Below are 9114 nucleotides of genomic sequence, written 5' to 3' on the forward strand. Positions count from 1 at the left end.
AACCTACACTGTTGGCATCATAGGAGCACCACAGTGTGGAAGCAGGCCATTCACACTGACCCTTCTGAAGAGAAACCCATGCAGATCCATGCTTGGTACTGAGGGATCCCAGCAAAAGTTCACCGGTTCCCAATGTTGGGGACGTCCAGAACCAGGGGTCACAGTCTCCGAACGAAGGGCAAGCGATTCAGGAAGAATTTTTCTCTCAGAGAGTGGTGAACCTGTGGACTTGTCTCCCACAGGAAGATGCGGCTATGCCGGTTTGTGAGATACACTCAAGAGGGAGCCGGACGTAGACCTTGCAGCTAAAGGGATCCAGGGGTACGGAGAGGAAGCTGGAGTGCTTACTGAAATTACATGTTCAATCGTGATCACATTGAACGGTGGCGGTGTCTTGAAGGGCTGAATGGAACAAGTGAGGACTGCAGTTGCTGGAAATCAGAGTCTCGATCAGTGTGGCGCTGGAAACGCGAAGCAAGTCAGGCAGCATCCTGATTTTCCTGCTCCTCGGATTCTGCCTGACTTGAAGGGCTGAATGGCCTACTCCTGCACTTAATTTCTACGTTTCGATGTTAAATGCATGGCTGAGAGATCTGATGCAGCGTACAGTAAAGTCACCCCACCGTCCTCCGGGAGCACTGCTCTCTGATGAGGAAGCGATTGATGGGTGGTAGTAGAACCTGAGGGGACGAGCTTGAAAAAGGGAAGCTTTCGTGCTGAGTCCATTTGGCAGTGGGAATTGAAGCCAGGCTGTTGGATTTGTGCTGTCGTACACAAATCAGTTTGTTAGAAGCAGGTAATGGGAGAGCGCGCGTGGATCAGCAGCAGACGAAGTTTAACGCAGACGGTAGGGCACAACGAAAAGGCTGTTTTACAGCAGCAGCAGCAGCAGCAGCAGCGGCGGATTACTTGAAAGAAAGATAGTCGAATCATAAAACATGAAAACAACAATAACTATTCTCTTAATCATCTCCACAGAGGTAGAAGATGATCTAAAGGAGAACTCAAATTGACAACAAAATCCAAATTTCACATAAGAACATTCTACCTAATACGGATGCGACAGAGTGCGCTGTCGTCCAGTCCTCGGTAGTATAGTGGTTAGTGTCCCTGCCTGTCACGCGGGAGACCGGGGTTCAATTCCCCGCCGGGGAGTCTGCGGCATTTTGAGAGGCCAGCTCCATATCTCAATGCAGGAGTGCCGATTTCAAGTCCCATGCGTTCCCAGGGCCGAGCGGTCTGCTCTTGTCAACAAACAAAACCTACGATACTCTCCATTCTGCTCTCCCTGGCCAACTTGTCCTTTCATCTACCAAGGAGATGATCATTTGAGACTTCCTCATTTTTTGGCGACAAATGAAAACTGCCGTCCTCAAGAAGGCTCACCGGACCAGAAACCTTGTCTGCTTTCTTCCCCTTCCCCCACCCCCACTCCAGATGCTGACTTGCTCCAGCAATTTCTGTTTCCCACTCTGATTTTGTTGTCACTTCGTCCCGTCAGTGGGCATATAACTCGCACGCAAACGGCGTGCAAATTAAAACCTTTAAGCAACCGGTAGCGACAAATGACAGTGAGCTTTCCCCTCTCCCTCGCTCCAATCAAAAAGGGGTCAGACCCCTCAGAGTTTGGACCCGATCCTGCCATCAAGGTGATGCAACACCATCCCCTGCTGCTGGCAGACTGTACTACACCCACAGTGGAAAGTCAAAGTCATCTGAGTGGCATCGTCTGCTCTTCTCGATAGAAGGACAAAGCCCAGTGGCTGGGTTAACATGAAGGTCAACACAGAGGCAAGCTTGAGAAAGCACGTGCAGGTACTCAACCTACACTGTTGGCATCATAGGAGCACCACAGTGTGGAAGCAGGCCATTCACACTGACCCTGCTGAAGAGAAACCCATGCAGATCCAGGCTTGGTACTGAGGGATCCCAGCAAAAGTTCACCGGTTCCCAATGTTGGGGGCGTCCAGAACCAGGGGTCACAGTCTCCGAACGAAGGGCAAGCGATTCAGGAAGAATTTTTCTCTCAGAGAGTGGTGAACCTGTGGACTTGTCTCCCACAGGAAGATGCGGCTATGCCGGTTTGTGAGATACACTCAAGAGGGAGCCGGACGTAGACCTTGCAGCTAAAGGGATCCAGGGGTACGGAGAGGAAGCTGGAGTGCTTACTGAAATTACATGTTCAATCGTGATCACATTGAACGGTGGCGGTGTCTTGAAGGGCTGAATGGAACAAGTGAGGACTGCAGTTGCTGGAAATCAGAGTCTCGGTCAGAGTGGCGCTGGAAACGCGAAGCAAGTCAGGCAGCATCCTGATTTTCCTGCTCCTCGGATTCTGCCTGACTTGAAGGGCTGAATGGCCTACTCCTGCACTTAATTTCTACGTTTCGATGTTAAATGCATGGCTGAGAGATCTGATGCAGCGTACAGTAAAGTCACCCCACCGTCCTCCGGGAGCACTGCTCTCTGATGAGGAAGCGATTGATGGGTGGTAGTAGAACCTGAGGGGACGAGCTTGAAAAAGGGAAGCTTTCGTGCTGAGTCCATTTGGCAGTGGGAATTGAAGCCAGGCTGTTGGATTTGTGCTGTCGTACACAAATCAGTTTGTTAGAAGCAGGTAATGGGAGAGCGCGCGTGGATCAGCAGCAGACGAAGTTTAACGCAGACGGTAGGGCACAACGAAAAGGCTGTTTTACAGCAGCAGCAGCAGCAGCAGCAGCGGCGGATTACTTGAAAGAAAGATAGTCGAATCATAAAACATGAAAACAACAATAACTATTCTCTTAATCATCTCCACAGAGGTAGAAGATGATCTAAAGGAGAACTCAAATTGACAACAAAATCCAAATTTCACATAAGAACATTCTACCTAATACGGATGCGACAGAGTGCGCTGTCGTCCAGTCCTCGGTAGTATAGTGGTTAGTATCCCTGCCTGTCACGCGGGAGACCGGGGTTCAATTCCCCGCCGGGGAGTCTGCGGCATTTTGAGAGGCCAGCTCCATATCTCAATGCAGGAGTGCCGATTTCAAGTCCCATGCGTTCCCAGGGCCGAGCGGTCTGCTCTTGTCAACAAACAAAACCTACGATACTCTCCATTCTGCTCTCCCTGGCCAACTTGTCCTTTCATCTACCAAGGAGATGATCATTTGAGACTTCCTCATTTTTTGGCGACAAATGAAAACTGCCGTCCTCAAGAAGGCTCACCGGACCAGAAACCTTGTCTGCTTTCTTCCCCTTCCCCCACCCCCACTCCAGATGCTGACTTGCTCCAGCAATTTCTGTTTCCCACTCTGATTTTGTTGTCACTTCGTCCCGTCAGTGGGCATATAACTCGCACGCAAACGGCGTGCAAATTAAAACCTTTAAGCAACCGGTAGCGACAAATGACAGTGAGCTTTCCCCTCTCCCTCGCTCCAATCAAAAAGGGGTCAGACCCCTCAGAGTTTGGACCCGATCCTGCCATTAAGGTGATGCAACACCATCCCCTGCTGCTGGCAGACTGTACTACACCCACAGTGGAAAGTCAAAGTCATCTGAGTGGCATCGTCTGCTCTTCTCGATAGAAGGACAAAGCCCAGTGGCTGGGTTAACATGAAGGTCAACACAGAGGCAAGCTTGAGAAAGCACGTGCAGGTACTCAACCTACACTGTTGGCATCATAGGAGCACCACAGTGTGGAAGCAGGCCATTCACACTGACCCTTCTGAAGAGAAACCCATGCAGATCCATGCTTGGTACTGAGGGATCCCAGCAAAAGTTCACCGGTTCCCAATGTTGGGGACGTCCAGAACCAGGGGTCACAGTCTCCGAACGAAGGGCAAGCGATTCAGGAAGAATTTTTCTCTCAGAGAGTGGTGAACCTGTGGACTTGTCTCCCACAGGAAGATGCGGCTATGCCGGTTTGTGAGATACACTCAAGAGGGAGCCGGACGTAGACCTTGCAGCTAAAGGGATCCAGGGGTACGGAGAGGAAGCTGGAGTGCTTACTGAAATTACATGTTCAATCGTGATCACATTGAACGGTGGCGGTGTCTTGAAGGGCTGAATGGAACAAGTGAGGACTGCAGTTGCTGGAAATCAGAGTCTCGATCAGAGTGGCGCTGGAAACGCGAAGCAAGTCAGGCAGCATCCTGATTTTCCTGCTCCTCGGATTCTGCCTGACTTGAAGGGCTGAATGGCCTACTCCTGCACTTAATTTCTACGTTTCGATGTTAAATGCATGGCTGAGAGATCTGATGCAGCGTACAGTAAAGTCACCCCACCGTCCTCCGGGAGCACTGCTCTCTGATGAGGAAGCGATTGATGGGTGGTAGTAGAACCTGAGGGGACGAGCTTGAAAAAGGGAAGCTTTCGTGCTGAGTCCATTTGGCAGTGGGAATTGAAGCCAGGCTGTTGGATTTGTGCTGTCGTACACAAATCAGTTTGTTAGAAGCAGGTAATGGGAGAGCGCGCGTGGATCAGCAGCAGACGAAGTTTAACGCAGACGGTAGGGCACAACGAAAAGGCTGTTTTACAGCAGCAGCAGCAGCAGCGGCGGATTACTTGAAAGAAAGATAGTCGAATAATAAAACATGAAAACATCAATAACTATTCTCTTAATCATCTCCACAGAGGTAGAAGATGATCTAAAGGAGAACTCAAATTGACAACAAAATCCAAATTTCACATAAGAACATTCTACCTAATACGGATGCGACAGAGCGCGCTGTCGTCCAGTCCGCGGTAGTATAGTGGTTAGTATCCCCGCCTGTCACGCGGGAGACCGGGGTTCAATTCCCCGCCGGGGAGTCTGCGGCATTTTGAGAGGCCAGCTCCATATCTCAATGCAGGAGTGCCGATTTCAAGTCCCATGCGTTCCCAGGGCCGGGCGGTCTGCTCTTGTCAACAAACAAAACCTACGATACTCTCCATTCTGCTCTCCCTGGCCAACTTGTCCTTTCATCTACCAAGGAGATGATCATTTGAGACTTCCTCATTTTTTGGCGACAAATGAAAACTGCCGTCCTCAAGAAGGCTCACCGGACCAGAAACCTTGTCTGCTTTCTTCCCCTTCCCCCACCCCCACTCCAGATGCTGACTTGCTCCAGCAATTTCTGTTTCCCACTCTGATTTTGTTGTCACTTCGTCCCGTCAGTGGGCATATAACTCGCACGCAAACGGCGTGCAAATTAAAACCTTTAAGCAACCGGTAGCGACAAATGACAGTGAGCTTTCCCCTCTCCCTCGCTCCAATCAAAAAGGGGTCAGACCCCTCAGAGTTTGGACCCGATCCTGCCATCAAGGTGATGCAACACCATCCCCTGCTGCTGGCAGACTGTACTACACCCACAGTGGAAAGTCAAAGTCATCTGAGTGGCATCGTCTGCTCTTCTCGATAGAAGGACAAAGCCCAGTGGCTGGGTTAACATGAAGGTCAACACAGAGGCAAGCTTGAGAAAGCACGTGCAGGTACTCAACCTACACTGTTGGCATCATAGGAGCACCACAGTGTGGAAGCAGGCCATTCACACTGACCCTTCTGAAGAGAAACCCATGCAGATCCATGCTTGGTACTGAGGGATCCCAGCAAAAGTTCACCGGTTCCCAATGTTGGGGACGTCCAGAACCAGGGGTCACAGTCTCCGAACGAAGGGCAAGCGATTCAGGAAGAATTTTTCTCTCAGAGAGTGGTGAACCTGTGGACTTGTCTCCCACAGGAAGATGCGGCTATGCCGGTTTGTGAGATACACTCAAGAGGGAGCCGGACGTAGACCTTGCAGCTAAAGGGATCCAGGGGTACGGAGAGGAAGCTGGAGTGCTTACTGAAATTACATGTTCAATCGTGATCACATTGAACGGTGGCGGTGTCTTGAAGGGCTGAATGGAACAAGTGAGGACTGCAGTTGCTGGAAATCAGAGTCTCGATCAGTGTGGCGCTGGAAACGCGAAGCAAGTCAGGCAGCATCCTGATTTTCCTGCTCCTCGGATTCTGCCTGACTTGAAGGGCTGAATGGCCTACTCCTGCACTTAATTTCTACGTTTCGATGTTAAATGCATGGCTGAGAGATCTGATGCAGCGTACAGTAAAGTCACCCCACCGTCCTCCGGGAGCACTGCTCTCTGATGAGGAAGCGATTGATGGGTGGTAGTAGAACCTGAGGGGACGAGCTTGAAAAAGGGAAGCTTTCGTGCTGAGTCCATTTGGCAGTGGGAATTGAAGCCAGGCTGTTGGATTTGTGCTGTCGTACACAAATCAGTTTGTTAGAAGCAGGTAATGGGAGAGCGCGCGTGGATCAGCAGCAGACGAAGTTTAACGCAGACGGTAGGGCACAACGAAAAGGCTGTTTTACAGCAGCAGCAGCAGCGGCGGATTACTTGAAAGAAAGATAGTCGAATAATAAAACATGAAAACAACAATAACTATTCTCTTAATCATCTCCACAGAGGTAGAAGATGATCTAAAGGAGAACTCAAATTGACAACAAAATCCAAATTTCACATAAGAACATTCTACCTAATACGGATGCGACAGAGTGCGCTGTCGTCCAATCCTCGGTAGTATTGTGGTTAGTATCCCCGCCTGTCACGCGGGAGACCGGGGTTCAATTCCCCGCCGGGGAGTCTGCGGCATTTTGAGAGGCCAGCTCCATATCTCAATGCAGGAGTGCCGATTTCATGTCCCATGCGTTCCCAGGGCCGAGCGGTCTGCTCTTGTCAACAAACAAAACCTACGATACTCTCCATTCTGCTCTCCCTGGCCAACTTGTCCTTTCATCTACCAAGGAGATGATCATTTGAGACTTCCTCATTTTTTGGCGACAAATGAAAACTGCCGTCCTCAAGAAGGCTCACCGGACCAGAAACCTTGTCTGCTTTCTTCCCCTTCCCCCACCCCCACTCCAGATGCTGACTTGCTCCAGCAATTTCTGTTTCCCACTCTGATTTTGTTGTCACTTCGTCCCGTCAGTGGGCATATAACTCGCACGCAAACGGCGTGCAAATTAAAACCTTTAAGCAACCGGTAGCGACAAATGACAGTGAGCTTTCCCCTCTCCCTCGCTCCAATCAAAAAGGGGTCAGACCCCTCAGAGTTTGGACCCGATCCTGCCATTAAGGTGATGCAACACCATCCCCTGCTGCTGGCAGACTGTACTACACCCACAGTGGAAAGTCAAAGTCATCTGAGTGGCATCGTCTGCTCTTCTCGATAGAAGGACAAAGCCCAGTGGCTGGGTTAACATGAAGGTCAACACAGAGGCAAGCTTGAGAAAGCACGTGCAGGTACTCAACCTACACTGTTGGCATCATAGGAGCACCACAGTGTGGAAGCAGGCCATTCACACTGACCCTTCTGAAGAGAAACCCATGCAGATCCAGGCTTGGTACTGAGGGATCCCAGCAAAAGTTCACCGGTTCCCAATGTTGGGGGCGTCCAGAACCAGGGGTCACAGTCTCCGAACGAAGGGCAAGCGATTCAGGAAGAATTTTTCTCTCAGAGAGTGGTGAACCTGTGGACTTGTCTCCCACAGGAAGATGCGGCTATGCCGGTTTGTGAGATACACTCAAGAGGGAGCCGGACGTAGACCTTGCAGCTAAAGGGATCCAGGGGTACGGAGAGGAAGCTGGAGTGCTTACTGAAATTACATGTTCAATCGTGATCACATTGAACGGTGGCGGTGTCTTGAAGGGCTGAATGGAACAAGTGAGGACTGCAGTTGCTGGAAATCAGAGTCTCGATCAGAGTGGCGCTGGAAACGCGAAGCAAGTCAGGCAGCATCCTGATTTTCCTGCTCCTCGGATTCTGCCTGACTTGAAGGGCTGAATGGCCTACTCCTGCACTTAATTTCTATGTTTCGATGTTAAATGCATGGCTGAGAGATCTGATGCAGCGTACAGTAAAGTCACCCCACCGTCCTCCGGGAGCACTGCTCTCTGATGAGGAAGCGATTGATGGGTGGTAGTAGAACCTGAGGGGACGAGCTTGAAAAGGGGAAGCTTTCGTGCTGAGTCCATTTGGCAGTGGGAATTGAAGCCAGGCTGTTGGATTTGTGCTGTCGTACACAAATCAGTTTGTTAGAAGCAGGTAATGGGAGAGCGCGCGTGGATCAGCAGCAGACGAAGTTTAACGCAGACGGTAGGGCACAACGAAAAGGCTGTTTTACAGCAGCAGCAGCAGCAGCGGCGGATTACTTGAAAGATAGATAGTCAAATAATAAAACATGAAAACAACAATAACTATTCTCTTAATCATCTCCACAGAGGTAGAAGATGATCTAAAGGAGAACTCAAATTGACAACAAAATCCAAGTTTCACGTCAGAACATTCTACCTAATACGGATGCGACAGAGTGCGCTGTCGTCCAATCCTCGGTAGTATAGTGGTTAGTATCCCCGCCTGTCACGCGGGAGACCGGGGTTCAATTCCCCGCCGGGGAGTCTGCGGCATTTTGAGAGGCCAGCTCCATATATCAATGCAGGAGTGCCGATTTCAAGTCCCGTCCGTTGCCAGGGCCGAGCGGTCTGCTCTTGTCAACAAACAAAACCTACGATAGTCTCAATTCTGCTCTCCCTGGCCAACTTGTCCTTTCATCTACCAAGGAGATGATCATTTGAGACTTCCTCCTTTTTTGGCGACAAATGAAAACTGCCGTCCTCAAGAAGGCTCACCGGACCAGAAACCTTGTCTGCTTTCTTCCCCTTCCCCCACCCCCACTCCAGATGCTGACTTGCTCCAGCAATTTCTGTTTCCCACTCTGATTTTGTTGTCACTTCGTCCCGTCAGTGGGCATATAACTCGCACGCAAACGGCGTGCAAATTAAAACCTTTAAGCAACCGGTAGCGACAAATGACAGTGAGCTTTCCCCTCTCCCTCGCTCCAATCAAAAAGGGGTCAGACCCCTCAGAGTTTGGACCCGATCCTGCCATCAAGGTGATGCAACACCATCCCCTGCTGCTGGCAGACTGTACTACACCCACAGTGGAAAGTCAAAGTCATCTGAGTGGCATCGTCTGCTCTTCTCGATAGAAGGACAAAGCCCAGTGGCTGGGTTAACATGAAGGTCAACACAGAGGCAAGCTTGAGAAAGCACGTGCAGGTACTCAACCTACACTGTTGGCATCATAGGAGCACC

The 9114-nt window shown here is 50.4% G+C and overlaps 5 non-coding genes across 5 annotated transcripts; all 5 read left to right on the forward strand.

Annotated features, from left to right (window-relative positions):
* The first annotated feature begins 1083 nt into the window (after positions 1 to 1083).
* Positions 1084 to 1155, forward strand: trnad-guc (transfer RNA aspartic acid (anticodon GUC)). The gene has a single exon. It is a non-coding gene; the product is annotated as a tRNA-Asp (tRNA).
* Positions 1156 to 2904: 1749 nt separating this feature from the next.
* Positions 2905 to 2976, forward strand: trnad-guc (transfer RNA aspartic acid (anticodon GUC)). Its single transcript has one exon. It is a non-coding gene; the product is annotated as a tRNA-Asp (tRNA).
* A 1743-nt stretch (positions 2977 to 4719) lies between these two features.
* Positions 4720 to 4791, forward strand: trnad-guc (transfer RNA aspartic acid (anticodon GUC)). The gene has a single exon. It is a non-coding gene; the product is annotated as a tRNA-Asp (tRNA).
* A 1740-nt stretch (positions 4792 to 6531) lies between these two features.
* Positions 6532 to 6603, forward strand: trnad-guc (transfer RNA aspartic acid (anticodon GUC)). The gene has a single exon. It is a non-coding gene; the product is annotated as a tRNA-Asp (tRNA).
* A 1743-nt stretch (positions 6604 to 8346) lies between these two features.
* trnad-guc (transfer RNA aspartic acid (anticodon GUC)) lies at positions 8347 to 8418 on the forward strand. Its single transcript has one exon. It is a non-coding gene; the product is annotated as a tRNA-Asp (tRNA).
* Positions 8419 to 9114: the final 696 nt, after the last annotated feature.

Source organism: Chiloscyllium punctatum, chromosome 30, assembly GCF_047496795.1.
Source record: "Chiloscyllium punctatum isolate Juve2018m chromosome 30, sChiPun1.3, whole genome shotgun sequence".
NCBI lineage: Eukaryota > Metazoa > Chordata > Chondrichthyes > Orectolobiformes > Hemiscylliidae > Chiloscyllium > Chiloscyllium punctatum.